Below are 17,729 nucleotides of genomic sequence, written 5' to 3'. Positions count from 1 at the left end.
TGTTTCTTTCTCCTTTCTTCTTTTTCTCATTGTTCAGTTTTAAGAAATGTAGGCATTGCAATTAAAAAAAAAAGATCTGGTCAAAAGACTTTGACAAAAACTATTGTGCTCCTTCTCATTTCTGGATAGGGGAATGACTGGGTTAAGGCCATTAGCTTAATCTAGTAATAAGTTTTAAGAGAAAGCAAGTGCATTAAAAGAATACTTAATATTACAAGGCTTTTTTTTTCTAGTAAACAGTTTTGTGTCTGGTTCTCATGTCTGTAGCAGATAAAGAGAAATGGATTGGAGAAAATGCTTTTTGAAAGCATTCAAGTGTTTTCCCAGCTGAGAGCGTTATAAAGATATGACAATGCCAGACAGCTCTTAATAGAGCCTCAGGCTGTACCATGCTTCTTAGGATGGATATCCTTTCTTTTACATTATCTCAATTCTATGTGTGGCTGTCAGTTTGAAACATTTGTTCCTAGAAGGAGGGTAAAACTTCAATATTTGAAGATGTACCTAGTTTTGTGTATTATTATTATTTGAGAGTTTTCAATAAAATAAAATGTTCTGTAAGATGTGATGTAGGCTCAAATAGAGATGACAAGAAACAACCGCATAAAAGTTTAACCTGCCAAACAGTGCATGCATGTAACACAAAGGCTGGAACTATACATTTAACAGAAAAGCTGTTATACATAAAAGGTGGGAATAATACTTTTTCAAGAATATGATGCCTTCTGTAATGTCTTTAAACACTAATGGTCTCACAGCTATATACAAAAAAGAAAGAGTAGTGAAGTATATTAAAATGTAGAGTGCAGATAGCTATGCTGTAGGAGACACACTTGGAAAGAAATGAACATGTGAATTTCCTAATGAAAGGTTTTCAGGGTGGTTATTCAGTGGAATACCTGGAGCAAAGGGAGACAGAACTACTTATATTAATTTCAAGAGGAGCTCTAACAGTGATAGAAAAGGAAAAAATACAATAATGGTATATTTAATATATTAAAGAGCTACTGGCAAGGGAGGAGGATTACACTGACATGCACTTAATAGTCCACTGAAAACTGCTATAATGGAGCTTAAGAAAGTTCTGGGAAAAATAATTAGCTTTCAGCAAGGAATATTACTTATAGGTTGGGACCTGTTTGATTAGAAATTTGATTTGCAACAGTGAAGATGTCTCTGGGGACCCAGAAGGGAAAATATAACAAAGTAGGGTAGATTTTTAAAGAAATTTATTTAAATATTTGGCATGGAAGATGTGAATTCAGTACTAGGATTTCGAAGTGAATAATCATATTATTCCCCAAGATACAAAAACTGGGCAAAGCTAGACAAAATTTAGATTTCACAGGAATATGTGCATTTAATTGAAGGTCTTAATATGCACCCAATAACTATTTTAGATCATGCGCCAATAATAACTAAAATAAAAACACAGGATAATGAAATAAAAATGAGACACTGGCACTTTCCCATCTATCTGTTGAAGAGAGAGGAATTTAAAGAATAGGTAGTAGAAATTGTTCAGAAACTATTAGGAAAGATAAAAATTAAAGTGGAGTTTAAAAATAGGGTGGAAATAAAAGGGAGATATGGTTAAGTAGTAACAAGAATTATTTAGAGGGACTGGCAAATGTTAAAGTATTACAAAATGGGGGGAATGTCACAAAACAAGAAAAGCAACTGCAGCATATTAAATGGAAAATAAGGGATTACCTTGATAATATGCATGAGTTCAGAAAGATTGTTGTTAAGAAACTGTTTTTCATAATAACTCTAGAGCACAAAAGCTTTTAGCACAACATCTCAGGCAACAGAAAGTAGAAAGGGCTGTCACCAAGCTTAGGCAGCCTCTAACAAGGAAAATAGGAATCCTGTAGAAGTATTAGAAATATTTAGGAAATTCTATGAAAGTCTGTATAAAGCAGAGAAATATGGAAATCAAGAAAAGGTACAAATGGAAATGTTTATGAAAGAACTAAACACGCCAAGGTTAGAGTTAGTAGAGGCTTAATTACTAACAGTTAGGATAGGGGGAGATGAGATAAAAATGGTGATGTATAACCAATCTACAGGAAAGTCCCCAGGAATAGATGGTATTCCTCTGGAAGTTTTGAAGCTAGGAGGGAAAAACTGATAAAGATCTGGAAGGTTTTGTTTAGCAGTATTTTAAGAGGAGAATAACTAACATCCTGGAAGAAAGTAGTGGAAGCTGTAATACCTAACGAGGGTAAGGATCCATCAAATCCAGCTTCATACAGACCCATCTTAATACTAAACCATGATTATAAATTGTTTATGTCTATAATGGCTAAAAGAATGGCAAAAGTGATGCCACAATTGATAGATATGAATCAGTGTGGTTTTATGGAAGTGAGACAAACATTTGACAACATTAACAGAACACTGGTGATCCAAAGGGAAGCAGAATGTAAGAAAATACAACTGTTATTGGTGGGTCTTGATGCAGAGTAAGCTGGAACTTTATACGCATAGCAATGGAAGCATTTGCATTCCTTGATAAAATTATAAGGTTGTTTAGGAAGATTTATAAGGGCTTGGAGGCAAAGATTAAAGTGAGTGGGGTCCTCATGGATTATTTCTACTTGAGCAGAAGAACCAGGCAGGAGTGTCCTCTCTTGCCTTTGTTATTTGCATTGTATTTAGAACCATTGGTAAAGAAAATAAGGGACTTAGAAATTCAAGGATATAATTGGTATGGTAGTCAAGAAAAGCTAGCTCTATTTGCAGATGATATTATTGTATACCTGACAAAACCAGAAAGGGACATTACATTGTAGAACATATTGAGACAGTTTCATATCTTTTGGGGATACAAAATGAATGAAGCTGAAACAAAGGCAATAGTGGTAAATTATGTACCCACATACAAACTGGTTCAGCATTATCCCTATATATGGGGACATGATAAAATGAAGTACTTAGGAGTTGTTGTCTTTCGGCTTTTCCCAGTTAGGGGTCGCCACAGTGGAACTCCGGTCCGCTAATGATTGGCAGTAGATTTTCATGAATGCCGAGGTGCCAGCTCGATGTTCAACCTTCAACGAAGGCACGCCCATTTACGCATGTCTTTCAAAAACCCACCCAACCGCGGGGAGAACATGCAGACTCCACACAGAAGGTACTCCCCACACTCTAGCCAAGAATCGAATGGGAGAACCTCTTGCTGTGAGGCAACAATGCTACCGCTGCACCACCGTGGCTTTCTAAAATAAAGTACTCAGGAGTGTGGATTAAAAATTATTCTGGTGTGGCAGCTAAGGATGTGTGGGAAGATAATAAACAGAAGATAATACAAAAACTGAGAAAATGGAAGTCCTTTTATATGGCTATTATAGATCAATATGTGAGTATATACATTTAAGAAGCTATCCAAGTGCTTGCACAAGTATATAAATTCTGAGCACGTGCATGCTAGATGGGCATTTTGCAGTAAGCAGTTGAGATGTAAGCATGTATGTATGTAAGGTCTGTCTGTTAAGTAGTTTGTTTGTATTTAATGTTGCTGCTATCCATCCTGATGTGTTTTTTATGTATTAAAGCATCTAAATGAAAACCCCAGCCTTCTTGTTATATGTATTAGAGATGATCAAACTACATGGTGTCAGAAGCGGCATGCCTAAAGGACAATGAGTCAGAACAGACATATCCAAGGGGCATGAAGTTAGAAGCGGCGTGGGTAAAATGATTAGAGGCACTTGCATAAAGCTGGGGGAATATAGATGAGCAGATAATCCCTAAAATGTGCAAACTTTCAAAACAGGTCAGAAACTAATTTCAGGTATTAAAACTTGCTCAGCACTATTTCTTTTTGTATAATATGAAACGGGGCATACAGAACATTCTAAATGATATTCACATACACTATGTACAATATTGATAAAATATTCAAATTGCTATGGAAAATGTTTGAAATAAAGTCCAAATTGCATAAAATGAATAAAATAAAGAGAAATGACCACATTTTCCTATTAAGCAAAGATATCTGAGTCATCAGAAGTGTATAAAGTGTTTGCATGTTTGTGTAGTGTTACAGTAAAGCTATTTTGCAAAGTACATCCATTACAGGGTATATTCACAAAGTACAGCCATTACAGAGCATATTTCACTGAGTACAGTATTCCAAAGAGTTGATTGTACATTTGAAAGTTGTTACAGGCTCACAGAACTGTTTGTTCATACATAATTACAAAGGCCATATTTTCAGTGTGTTTGTACATACTTTGTGGGCATGGCAGACAGATTTCAAAAACCCAGTGCACTTGTGTTTGACAGTAATTTTGCTGAGAACTGGAGAATGTTTTAGCAAAAGTACATTTTCATACAGGCTGCATTTTCTGATAAAGATGACCATACAAAGGGTTTATTCTACTTAATTTAGCTGGGTCAGAAGTTATACAAAGGGAATGCTCATTTATACATGCACCTGTTGTCTATACAGGAGACGGGGAAAAACATCATATTGTTGTACAGGCAGAGCAAGGAAGGACCCAGAGTGCTTAAAATGTAAATTTAAATAAATGTGTTACCCCCAGACAAATGTTACAATGGAAAGGCACTTATTTGACACAAGGAATCAAAAGCCTGGTGAAACTTTTGCAGCATATATAATTGACCTGAGAAATAAGGCTAAAACATGCAGATTTGGTGACTTAAGGGATGAGTTGATAAAGAACAGACTTGTGTGTGGTATAAAAGATGATGTGAGAAAGAGTTTGCTTTGTGACAGTGATTTAACTTTGAATGAGGCCATTGAGATTTGTCAGATATACAAGCTCACAGAAAAGCATACAAATATGCTTACAAATGAAAACAGCTCTAGAAGGCACAGTGATAAATCTCATGTTGATAGTATGCAGCAAATTATTAAGAGAAAGAGGCCTAAGCACATGGCAGCAACTGCAACCCCTGCAGCACTCGCTGGTAAACCCCAGAGATTTCTAGCAAATTCCAGAGTGTGCACAGTCTCAGTGAAGTATAAGAATGAGTCAGCAAACTCAAAGCATAGGCCCCAACCTAGTTTCATTGCCAACTTTTATAACTGTAGTGGAGGCCATGAATCTACAAGGGAGAAATGTTTAGCTTTTGGTCATCAATGCCACAAATGGAATAAATGGAATAATTTCAAAAGATTTTGTCAATCAAATGTCCCACATTCGTTTATTAAAAGGGAACATTTTAAGAAATGAGTTGATCAGTTAGACAGTGGCAAACCTACTCTTTAGGTTGATGATGGTTCAGTGCTTCAAGAAACGGTTAATGCGGTAGATTTAAGGGCAAAGAATGAAGTATTTTGTACTGTTTGGATAAATGGCAAACCCATAGAGCTCCAAGTTGATATAGGTTCCAAGTACAATGTTATGTGAGCAGAAACATTTGCAAGAGTGTGTAAAGATGAAAGGCTTGATTTGGCAAGGTGTGCGAAGCTTGTTGCTTATGGAGGTGAAGAAATTCAAACCGAAGGCTCAGTAGTGCTTTCATGTTACTCTGCTGGAAGAAGCTGTGACTTCTTATTTTATGTGGTCAAGAGGCACATCCAGTCATTATAAGGTCTCAGAGACAGTTTGAAAATGTGACTGCTTTCATTTAATAAGACGTCTATCATGTCAGCTTAAAAGACCACTACTCTAATTTTGCCCAGCACATTTTTTTTCTACCTGTGCTGATCTGTTTGAATACACACTAGACAAACTTCCAGTTTTGTACTCTGTGAAGTTCTACCTAGAGGTCTGTCCAGTTAACAGGCCAGCACATAAAGTTCCAATAGCCATGCAAGACAAAGTCAAAGCCTAGTTAGATAAAATGGTGCGGCAAGGTGTGATTTCTCCAGCTGAACGTCCAACTGAATCGGTATCTTCCATGGTGGTAGCACATAAGAAAAGCTCAGATGACATCAAAATATGTATTGACCAATGAGATTTGAACAAAGCATTAAAAAGACCTCATCATTCAATGTGCACAGTCAAAGAAGTCACAGCCTTGATGCTAAATGCCACTATTTTTTCTGTCTTAGATGCAAAGAGTTCATTTTGGCAAATTCAGCTTGACAAGAAATCATTATTGCTCACTACATTTAGTACTCCATTTGGCAGGTATAGATTTTTGAGAATGGCATTTGGGATAAATTCTGCAAGTGAAGTCTTTCAACTTGCAATGGAGCAATTTTTTTCTCAGTATACTTGTGCTATTATAGTAGATGAGATGCTGGTAGGAGGTCGTGATAAAGCTGAACATGACAGAAACCTCAGAAAAGTTCTGGAAAAGGCACGTCAAGTGAATCTTAAGCTCAATCCACACAAATGCAAGTTCAGGCTACAAGACGTTACCTATGTTGGTCATTTATTTACCAGTACAGGCCTATGACCAGACCCTTCAAAACAAACAGCCATTCTCAAGATGTCAGCACCAAACATTGTTCAAGCCCTGCAATGTTTTCTTAGCATGGTCAACTACCTAGTCAAATTCATTACAGACTTTAGACAACTATCCACACCACTCAGAGAGCTGACACATAAAGATGTCTCCTGGTCTTGGTTAGAGCAACACTAAAGAGCATTTGAAGTCCAGAAACACAGAATTGCTAGTCCACCAACACTCAGATACTATGATGTTCATAAGCCAATAACACTTTCATGTGATGCTTCAATATTTGGTCTAGGTGCAGTCATTCTATAAGAGGACTGACCTGTTGCTTATGCATCAAGAACTCTTACCATAACTGAGATGCAGTATTTCCAGATTGAGAAAGAGCTTTTGGCAATTGTGGTTGCATGTTCAAATTCCACGATTATTTATGATAGATCTATCCAGATCAAAACAGACCACCAACCCTTTAGTCACTATTTTGAGAATGCCTATGCATTCAGCTCCAGCCAGACTGCATTGTATGATGCTGACATTGCAAAAGTACAATTTCAATTTTGTCTGCAAGAAAGGCAAACTTCTTTATCTTGTTGATACCTTATCCAGATCACCCAGAAATACAACAAAACAGCAAGAGAATGAGAACCTTGATTTTGAACTCATGGAAGTGAGAAATTTTTATTTCACACATCTTGATGAGTTGAGAGATCACACAGCCAGAGATCCAGTTTTACAAAGGCATTCACTTTATCAGTCAAGGTTAACCGTCAAAGCAATCTAGTTTACCTCAAGAAGTACAACCTTATTTTCCATACAGAGATGAGATTTTGGCTGACAAAGGTACCATTATGAGAAGTCCAAAAGTAATTGTTCCAAAGTCCTTGCACTGTGTCACCCAGGAACCGAATCTATCAAAAGAAGGGCGAGAGGACTACTATTTTGGCCTTTTATGTCACAAGACATTGAGAGAGCACTTTTTACTTGTTCAGTGTGCAATAGTACAAGGTGACATCAACAGAAGGCACCACTTCAGCTTAACCAGATTCCAGAACTACCTTGGTCGACAGTAGCCACAGACATTTTTGAATGGAATGGTCAACATTATTTGGTGTTAGTAAACTTTTATTCCAATTTTTTCGAGATTGACCTGCTTCCCAATCTAGTATCCAGTGCTGTCATTACTAAGATGAAACATCATTTTGCAGTCCATGGTAGTCCACACAAAGTCATTTCTGACAGTTTTCAAGCCAATTCAAAAGATTTGCTGAAGAATGGGACTTTACTCATGCCATAAGGAGTCCTGAGTACCCGCAGTCAAATGGTTTGGCAGAACATGCAGTTCAAAGTGCAAAACAGTTACTTGAGAAGTCAAAATGAGACAGTAGTGATGTTTTCCTGAATCTCTTGAATCTCAGAAATGTTCCTCATGATAAACATTTTGGTTCACCTGCTCAGAGACTTCTGTCGAGACAAACCAGAACCACTTTACTAATCAGTAGTCAGTTGTTGGTTCCACGTGTCAAGAACAGAACAGTGAAAGCCAATCTATTGAAGAAACAACCCAGAAGTCCTACTACAATAAGACTAGTAAACTGCTCACTCAACTACAAGACGGAGAAATGGTACAGATGTAAACATCCAGAGGTTATGATTGGGTTGGTGTCATGAAAAATATTGGTTCAGGGCCGAGAGTGTACATTGTGGAATCAGAAGGAGCAGTTTTTAGGCAGAATCAGAAGCATTTGAGACTGGTGTCCAAGAATATACCACAGCACATAGCCTGTGAGAAAGACGCATTATCTCAGAGTGAGTTGTCCGGTGTTCCAATTTCTGAGAAAGTTCCAGAGTACATTCCAGTTCCTATGACAAATCCAGAAGTTCCTGATATGAGTTGTGTACCGCAAGGTGTCCCTGTTGCCAAACTTGGTCCAGATTGTTATGTTACGACATATGGTCACATCTCTAAACCCTGTAGCAGATATAAAGCAACTTGGACATGAACATTGTGTTTTGTTTCTGATGTATATAGTAATGCATGTCAGCTCTGATATTATTCTTTCAAAAGGGCAGTTTTTCTAAGAGCGAGGATGTAGATCAATATGTGTGTATATATACCTTTAAGAAGCTATACAAGGGCTTGCACAAGTGTATAAATACTGAGCGCGTGCAAGCTAGACTGCCATGTTGAAGTAAGCAGTTGAGATGTAAGCATGTAAGTATGTAAGGTCTGTCTGTTAACTAATTTGTTTGTATTTAATGACGCTGCTATCCATCCTGATGTGTTTTTATTTATTAAAGCATCTAAATGAAAACATAAACCTTCTTGTTATATGTATTAGAGATGAACGAGCAGCAGATTTCAATATAAAAGACAAGTAGTTATAATGTTTTAGTCCTTTTAGTCTTATACACGTCAGGCATATTTTTATCAGCCAGAAGAGAAGTTGTGGATAGCAATTAATAAAGAGCTGAAGGATTTTATCTGGGAAGAGAAGATGGCAAGAGTCAAGTGGGATAAGCTGATTCTTCCAAGAGAACACAGCAAATTGGGATTACCCAATTTGAAGGGGTATTTCACAGCAACACAGTTAAGGCTCCTATATATAAAACAAGCAGAAAACTATAATTCAAAGTGGAAAAACATGATGATGTAACAGGAGGAAGCTCAAGAAACAAGGAGAGACTGGGATTTTGCATGCAGACCTTTAAGGAGAATAACAGTAATACAGAATATTATATTCATAAAGTAGCAGAAAGTATTCTAAGAACTAAGCCAACATGGGAGTGGAGAAAGGAGATTCTGCCAATAGGGATGACTACAGTTAGAGATCCAAACAATAGGCAAGAGAAGGCTGGAATTTATTGGAGAAAAATGGCAAAGTAACCAAGGCAAAGAAAAAGAAATGGGGGGGTCCTAAATGAAGGACCAGCACTGGTAGACTTTTTGTACAATCTAGAACAGAAGTTGCCATTAAGAATGTAATAATTTATACAGCATATAAAATATTGCATGATAACTATAAGAATAAATCAGAGGAGGTTAGAAAGAATTGGGAAGAGAGACTGGATAAGCAATTCACAAAGAAACAATGGGAGGATATAAGTATGTCTCCCAAATATGCAACAAAGTCTATAATATTTAGGATCTTTGCTTGGAAGTGTTTACATAGGTATTTTTATACCTCACGTAGACTCCAAAGATTTTTCCTCAGGTAGACAGCAAATGCTGGAGGTGTGATGAGGAAGAAAGAGTTAACTGGGAACATATTTTCTGGGAGTATAATGAGTTGGCAGACTTTAACGATTTCTTGCAGACTACTCTGTTGGAGATATTGGGTGAGCAAACTGGTGTAATTAAAGAAATGATTTTTTTTGAGCTATGATACAGAATTGGAATTGCATAGTAAGGCCTTGATGAGTCTAATTATGATAACTGCCAAAAAAAACAATTAGTAGAAAATGGAAATCAATATCTAAACCAACTTTACTAGAAGCAGCAAAGATAGTAAAACAAATAAAACAACTGGAATTGAGATCTTTAAAAAAGGGTAGGTACACATTTCAAGAGGAAAAATAGGGAATTGTGGGATCAATTTATGCAGAGGAGGAACAAGGTCTAAAAGAAGGCAGGATTTGAATGAACTATGTAATGTTTGACTGTCAATGATTGGACATATTATAAGTGATGTATAATGTTTGCAGCTACAGTTGTATCAGCATGGTTTGTAATGTATAATGTTTGCAACTGAAACTGTGCCAGTATAGTTTATTTTCATTTATATAGATATAAAATTGCCTGTGTCAAAAGTGATAATTTAACAAACATGCTTCTTGTTTAAAAAAAAAAAGGATGACTTCCCTGCTTAGTTTAGCAGAAGCACATTGGTGTCAAGCAGGAATGGAAATCAAACCAGAAGAAGATAAAAATCAGGCAGTGACTGAATGTGCCAAAAAAAAAAAAAAAAAAAAAAAAAAAAAAAGAAGAAATAATATGATGAAGGATCAGATGAGAAGGCAAGAAATGTGGAAAATGTATAACTATTGTTGCAAGTACAGAAAACTCCTGGAACAGCTTCATGTTGATCAGAATCTAATGCAGGAATGTTTTGATTGAATTTAAACCATAAGATGAAAGGTTAATATTGGCAGCCCAGGACAGTGAACTACGCATATGTTGGTTTACAAACTCCATTGAAAATGTCAGAGAAACAGACAAATGCAGGTCTTGTAAAACATAATTAAAAACAGTTGCACATCTTGTTGCTGGGCATGATACACTAATGGCAGAGGGCCTGTGTACTGAAACGTATAATAATGTGGCAAGACTGTTGCATTGGAGATTGTGCAAACATTATAATATTTGTAGTAGCTGAGAAGCATTGGAAACATGAGCTACAAAGCAGTATAGAAAATGATGAAGTTTATATCATATGGGATCACTCATTACCAGCAGCTGAAAAAATAGATGTGAGAAAACCAAATATAGTGGACCATGAAAAGAAGACAAAAGTACCCTTGATCATGAAATTGCTATACCCAGTGATTACAGGGTCTTATATACAGAGAAACACAAAGTCATAAAATGCCAGGATTTGTAGGCAAAAATGAGGACAATGTGGAAGACGGATACCCAGTCAGTTCCAATAGTAACAGGAGCAACGGGTCTTATAAAAAAGAATTTACAGTCATATTTAGATATGTTACCAATACATGTAACTCTGTATGAATTGTAAGAGTCAGTTCTAGGCACACTGCAAGTGCTTTGAAGAGCACTTTTGGCTAACATCAAAGACTGAATCAATACTAATTTCATGAACTTTAATCATACTTTGACTTAGGAATGGGGTCTTTTACCATCATGGTATTAGAAACCCAAAAGACCTGGAGAAATTAAAATGTGTGTGTACGTAGTCTTCCACTTATAGGTGATACATTGATATACCTAAAGAAAGACAGCCACAATAATTTCACTACAGAAAAAAAGCAAGATTACTATAGATCCATATCTCTTCTCTAGCTACTCAATGAGATAATTGAAAAGTTGTTTGCAAACAACTAACTTACTTGAACTAAAATGAGCATAATTCCAAAGCAGAAGATAGCACCATCACTACCCTTTTGTCATTCACAGACTTTGGGTTGTCAAGGATTATCTTTAGGAAGATATTGACTATCATACGAAGTGTCATATTAAATCAATTGAGTTACTAAAATTATTCTGCAAATGCTTGCAGTTCATTTTCAAACTATTTGTCTAACCACACATTTAAGACATTTGGCAAAAAAGGTATTAGTCCCACGAAAGAATATAAGCTGATTCTTGTCTCTTTCTCTAGGCCTGGAAAATAACACAAATCCAGCCCAACTGCTGACTCTAAATATAGCCCTAATGATTCCATATAAGGTACCCCCTTTTCACTATATACAATTTAGCTTTGAATTAGATAATGTTAAAGTGGCAGTACAAAAAAGTAGGTTGTATTCCTCTCTGCTGCAATGCAACAAGCTAGCCTGATAATTATTTACATTTTTGCCAGGTTAGGTCACTTATCACAAGTGACCACTTTCAGCCTTAGCCCTGGTGTATACAAATGTAAGTTACAAAACAGTGGCACAATGCAAATAAAATGCTGCAGTGATTAATCAGTTGAATACAAACTGCATCACTGAAAAAAACAAATAATTGCAAACAAAGACTGATTGCAATAATCATTAGTTACACAGAGTAATATAAATGCTATTTGCATTAACAACAAGGGCTATGTTAGAAGAGAAAGAAGGAAGAATGAGGCTATATATAATATGTACAAGGTTTTGCATGGTCACAAAGGAGGTAGCAATGTAGTGATGCCTTATATAACACTGGCATTATAATAGGTTGCAAAGCTTATTAGTTGATATAGCCTGTGGGGAAATATTTGAGTGTGCTTGTTGGTGCAGGTATGATTTCATTTGGGATCTGAAGTGAGTGTATCTGTTGGGATCTTTTAAGTAGTCAAGTAGTGATTTCCAAAGTCTGTGTGGTAGTAGAGGGATGTTATAGCTAATACCCTACAGTTTAGTTCTTGAGGTTTTTAGAATGGGGCCTGATTGGGAATGTGCTCTGAGGTTGTATATGGGAATGACGATAGTCTGTCAACAAGGGATATGAAAGTGTCAAGGTGTATAAACTTGAAAGCGAGAGACCTTAGCAGCAGATCTGCCCTTTGTTTTACTGGAAGCCACTTAGCTTTTAGTATAGTATGAAAATAGCATTTAGATCTATGGGAGGTAGTGATGAAATGGCAGATTTTTATTAGACAGTTATTGGAGGGTTATCATATTTTTTGCCCAAGGCTGCAGTAATCATTAAAAAGCCATGCTTTACCTGAGCAAAGGGAATTCCTTTATCTAAACAACTGTTTTTCTTTTGTCTTTCTATACAAACCTCTGGAGGAAAATTATTTAGTACCAAGAGACTGAAAACTATATTCTGATTTTGAGGTTATCTCACTGGAACATGACACTGGGCTTCAATAGTTAGGAATGACCTGTTGACTCCACCCTGTCACTTCCTGCATACCTTAACACAGTACGTAAAGTTCTTAAACGTTTAAAGCCAATTACAGACCATAGAAATTATTGTCTTACCTTATCTCATCCAAAACATCCTTTGCTAAAAGGTATTTCTGGGAATGCGACTGAGCTTTCCACTTTTCCACTAAGCACACCTTAGCTAATGTTCTTTCTTTTGCCATCTCTGCTTCTCCATCTGTCTGACAATGTGTCCTTGTGTGCACAGCCATGTGGAATTATTTTTACATTTTCTGGCTACTTTCAGCAAGGCCCTGCACCAAACTCTTACCCTTATCACCATTATCCATAAGAGTCTCTTTGGTCATTGCATCACCTCTACCAGCACCTTATCCATACCACTAACAACTCCATTTTATACTCAGTTTATTATTTTTATGTTGTTAACGGCTGGTTTATTTATTTATTTGTATTTGTTTTCCAGGGTAGAGCACTGATCTCCATGGACTTTTTCACACTCAGCCCTGGGGGGTCCATGGAGATCAGTGCTCTACCAGGTTAGGTCACTTATCACAAGTGACCACTTTCAGCCTTAGCCCTGGTGTATACAAATGTAAGTTACAAAACAGTGGCACAATGCAAATAAAATGCTGCAGTGATTAATCAGTTGAATACAAACTGCATCACTGAGAAAACCAAATAATTGCAAACAAAGACTGATTGCAATAATCATTAGTTACACAGAGTAATAGAAATGCTATTTGCATTAACAACAAGGGCTATGTTAGAAGAGAAAGAAGGAAGAATGAGGCTATATATAATATGTACAAGGTTTTGCATGGTCACAAAGGAGGTAGCAATGTAGTGATGCCTTATATAACACTGGCATTATAATAGGTTGCAAAGCTTATTAGTTGATATAGCCTGTGGGGAAATATTTGAGTGTGCTTGTTGGTGCAGGTATGATTTAATTTGGGATCTGAAGTGAGTGTATCTGTTGGGATCTTTTAAGTAGTCAAGTAGTGATTTCCAAAGTCTGTGTGGTAGTAGGGGGATGTTATAGCTAATACCCTACAGTTTAGTTCTTGGGGTTTTTAGAATGAGGCCTGATTGGGAATGTGCTCTGTGCAAAAAAGTGAAGTTCTGTCCTTTGTACTGGCCGTGGGTATGTTTCAGCCTGCCAAATCTGATGCTTGTACCAAAAATGTCCCACTTTAGGCATTTGAAAAGGTGGCAACCCTATGTCTGGTTAAGTGACTTTCTCAGAGTCACACAGCTAGGCAATAGAAACTGAGGGAATCAAACCTCACACCACTGGACCACAGGAAACAGTGACCATTAGCATCTACTTATTCTTCCCCATTTATGTTAATATCTTCCATGTCTTATTCTATTAAGACTCCACCCATCTAGGGAATGTCTTATTCACTACTACAACCTCCATCAGGAAAAAATGTTCTCTACAGTGCCATATACTCCAGGAGCAGACCCTTTGTTTATTTGTTGAAAGTCTTCCTACACTTTGTCCTAGATAACATTCTGTACGCTATGATTACCTCCCTAAACCACACTTGACTGTCTCAGCCACCAATATGTTTATGTGACAGAATCTCTTCAACCATTCTGTGTCATCAGCTTGTGCCATTAGTACCCCGTCTTTGACATCAAATGAAATCCATGTGCTGCTTAAGATACCTTCTTGTGTCATACAACAAATGACGGTCCTCTTCCTTGTTCCCCCACCATATCAGACAGCTGTCTCCTGTAAGGCACATACAGCCTTGTCTTCCTAATCAGAAATAAAAAAGATCCCTGGCATTCCTGTAAACCACAATGTCATCCCTGTGGTCTATTGTCCTATGGGAATCCCTCATAGTTTCCCCTCTGTTCCCTAAGTCTTATCAAACACACCAGAGACAAACCTATTCTTGTTCCTAAACGTAGCTCTAAATACTACCCACCATTGTACTCAGTCAGCATAAAACTCATTACACAGATGGTCAACGCACAACAACAATTCAAAATAGCCAATGTACAGAACCTTGGGGGAGGTGGCTGGCCAAAACAAGATGCATGTCTAAAATAGTTCTTACAATAGACACAGGTTTAAAGTGCATGTTTATTCATGTTTTTGTTGCAAGTCCTGTCAATTTATTATGGCAGCAATTACAGCTATTACAACAGAGCAAGAACAACTCCTTACGCAATTTGAACAAGCCTCCTCAAAGGAATGGCTCCTTATTCTGTTCAAACACATGTCCATGGTCATCTCATAGGGGAAGACCTACAATTCTCATGCCATCCAACAACAAAATAAAATGAAGTGAGTTAACTGGTGCTAGAGACTCTAAAGAAGTCATCTGGCATATTACAAGAAAATTCAACTTCATCATCTAATGACTTAGCTGCTATGCAGTTCTGCATTGATAAGTAGGAGAGAAAGTACAATAACCCAGAAAAAGATCCCACTGAGTGAATGTGTAGGTTAAAGGTGTTCCAGAGATAACAGCTGATAAGGATTATTTTTTAAATACCTTTTCAGTTCAGTGACACATATGCTTAGTTTGTTGAACTCTTCAACTAGGAGGGTTCACAGAGTTGGCTCATCAGGAAAAGTTCAAATCTTCTTCTTTTGGCTGCTCCCGTCAGGGGTCATCACAGCAGATCAACTGTTTCCATTTCTTCCTGTCATCTGCATCTTGCTCTGTTACACCAACCATGCATGTCCTCTCTCACCACATCCATAAACTTTATCTTAGACCTTCCTCTTTTCCTGTTACCTGGCAGCTTCATCCTTAGCATCTTTTTCCCAGTATACTCTGCATCCCTCCTCAGCACATGTCCAAACCAACGTAATCTTACCTCTCTGGCTTTGTCTCCAAACCTTCCAACCTGGGCTGACCCTCTAATATACTTATTCCTAATCCTGTCCATCCTCATCACACCCAGTGCAAATCTTAACATCTTCATCTCTGCCACGTCAAGCTCTGAATCCTGCCTTTTTGTCAGTGCCACTGTCTCCAACCCATATAACAAAGCTGGTCTCACTACCTTCTCATAGACCTTCCCTTTCACTCTTACTGGTACTCGTCTGTCACAAATCACTCCTAACACTCTTCTCCATCCACTCCATCCTGCCTGTACTCTCTTCTTCACCTCTCTTCCACACTCACCATTACTCTGAACTGTTGATTCCAAGTATTTAAACTCTTTCACCTTCGCCACCTCCATTCCCTGCATCCTCACCATTCCTCTATCCTCTCTCTCATTCACACACATATATTCTGTCTTAGTCCTGCTGACCTTCATTCTCTTCTCTCTAGAGCATATCTCCACCTCTCCAGGGTCTACTCCACCTGTTCCCTACTCTCACTACAGATCACAATGTTATCTGCAAACATCATAGTCCACTGGGACTCCTGTCTGATCTCATCTATCAACCTGTCCATCACCATTGCAAATAAGAAAGGGCTCAGAGCTGATCCTTGATGTAATCCCACCTCCACCTTAAACGCATCAGTCACTCCCACAGCAGACCTCACCGCTGTCACACTACCCTCGTACATATCCTGTACCACTCTTACATACTTCTCTGACACTCCCGACTTCCTCATACAATACCACAACTCCTCTATAGGCACCCTGTCATATGCTTTCTCTAAATCCACAAAGACAGAATGCAACTCCTTCTGACCTTCTCTGTACTTCTCCATCAACACTCTCAAAGCAAACATCGCATCTGTAGTGCTCTTTCCTGGCATGAAACCATACTGCTGATCACTAATCATCACCTCCCTTCTTAACCTAGCTTCCACTACTCTTTCCCATAACTTCATGCTGTGACTGATCAATTTAATCCCTCTGGAGTTACTACAGCTCTGCACATCACCCTTATTCTTAAAAATCGGTACCAAAACACTTTTTCTCCATTCCTCAGGAATCCTCTCGCTTTCCAAGATTTCATTAAACAATCTAGTTAAAGTTCAAATGGCATGTACTTATTTCTCTGCAATCAGCTAGAACCAGGGACTGGTTCAAATCCAGCATTTGGAGGCACAGTGGTTTTCCATGGGGTAAGCACTTATTTTTCTACTTTGTGACTGATTACTCCCACTTGCTGTATAACATGAGGAGGACAATGCTACCATTGGCAGCAGTTTGATATTTAAGTTGTAGGGAGATGGTTATTTATCCAGCACTCTTGGTGGCCAGTAAAGGTGGGGCTAAAGACGTCCTGCATAATGTTACAGAGGCAAGTTATTTCATGGCAAGTATGAAGCAACAACTTTGGAATGAAGGTTTCACAAGATGGGGGCCACTAGACTGACAAGGAGATGGAATGGGAAATGGCACATGTAAAAGGCCATGCCCTTCCTCCCCATTTAAAACAGCTGGCCTGAAAAAGAGGAAATCTGTTAGAAGACTTAGTGAAATACCTGTGAGAGGTGATAGAGTGAAGTTCCAGCCCAGCATCCCATTACAGAAATCAACATATAGTACTGATTCCCCTGCTAGACCTCATCAGTCAGCAAGCTGTGGTATTAACCTTCAGGAGAGCAGGATTGAACTTTGTGCTGCACAAGGCTTGGATGAAGATGAACATGTATTTCATGAACTGTCTGCTTTCAAGGCTTGGAATTAGCAAGGTCCCAGAGACAGGCATAAATCCTTGGACTTTGGCACCTTGCTGGAAAAGAACAACACTTCAAATGGCAATGCTTGGATCATTGAACTCTGCAAATGAGCATTGGTGGTCTACCAAGGGACTGGAAAAGTTAGAGAAGAACATGACTCAGGAGTCCTTGACACACTCTGTTTCCCTAGTCTTTTCTTAA

Source organism: Protopterus annectens, chromosome 6.part0 (genome assembly GCF_019279795.1).
Source record: "Protopterus annectens isolate FY-2018-M chromosome 6.part0, PAN1.0, whole genome shotgun sequence".
Taxonomy (NCBI): domain Eukaryota; kingdom Metazoa; phylum Chordata; order Ceratodontiformes; family Protopteridae; genus Protopterus; species Protopterus annectens.
This window is presented reverse-complemented; position numbering follows the sequence as displayed.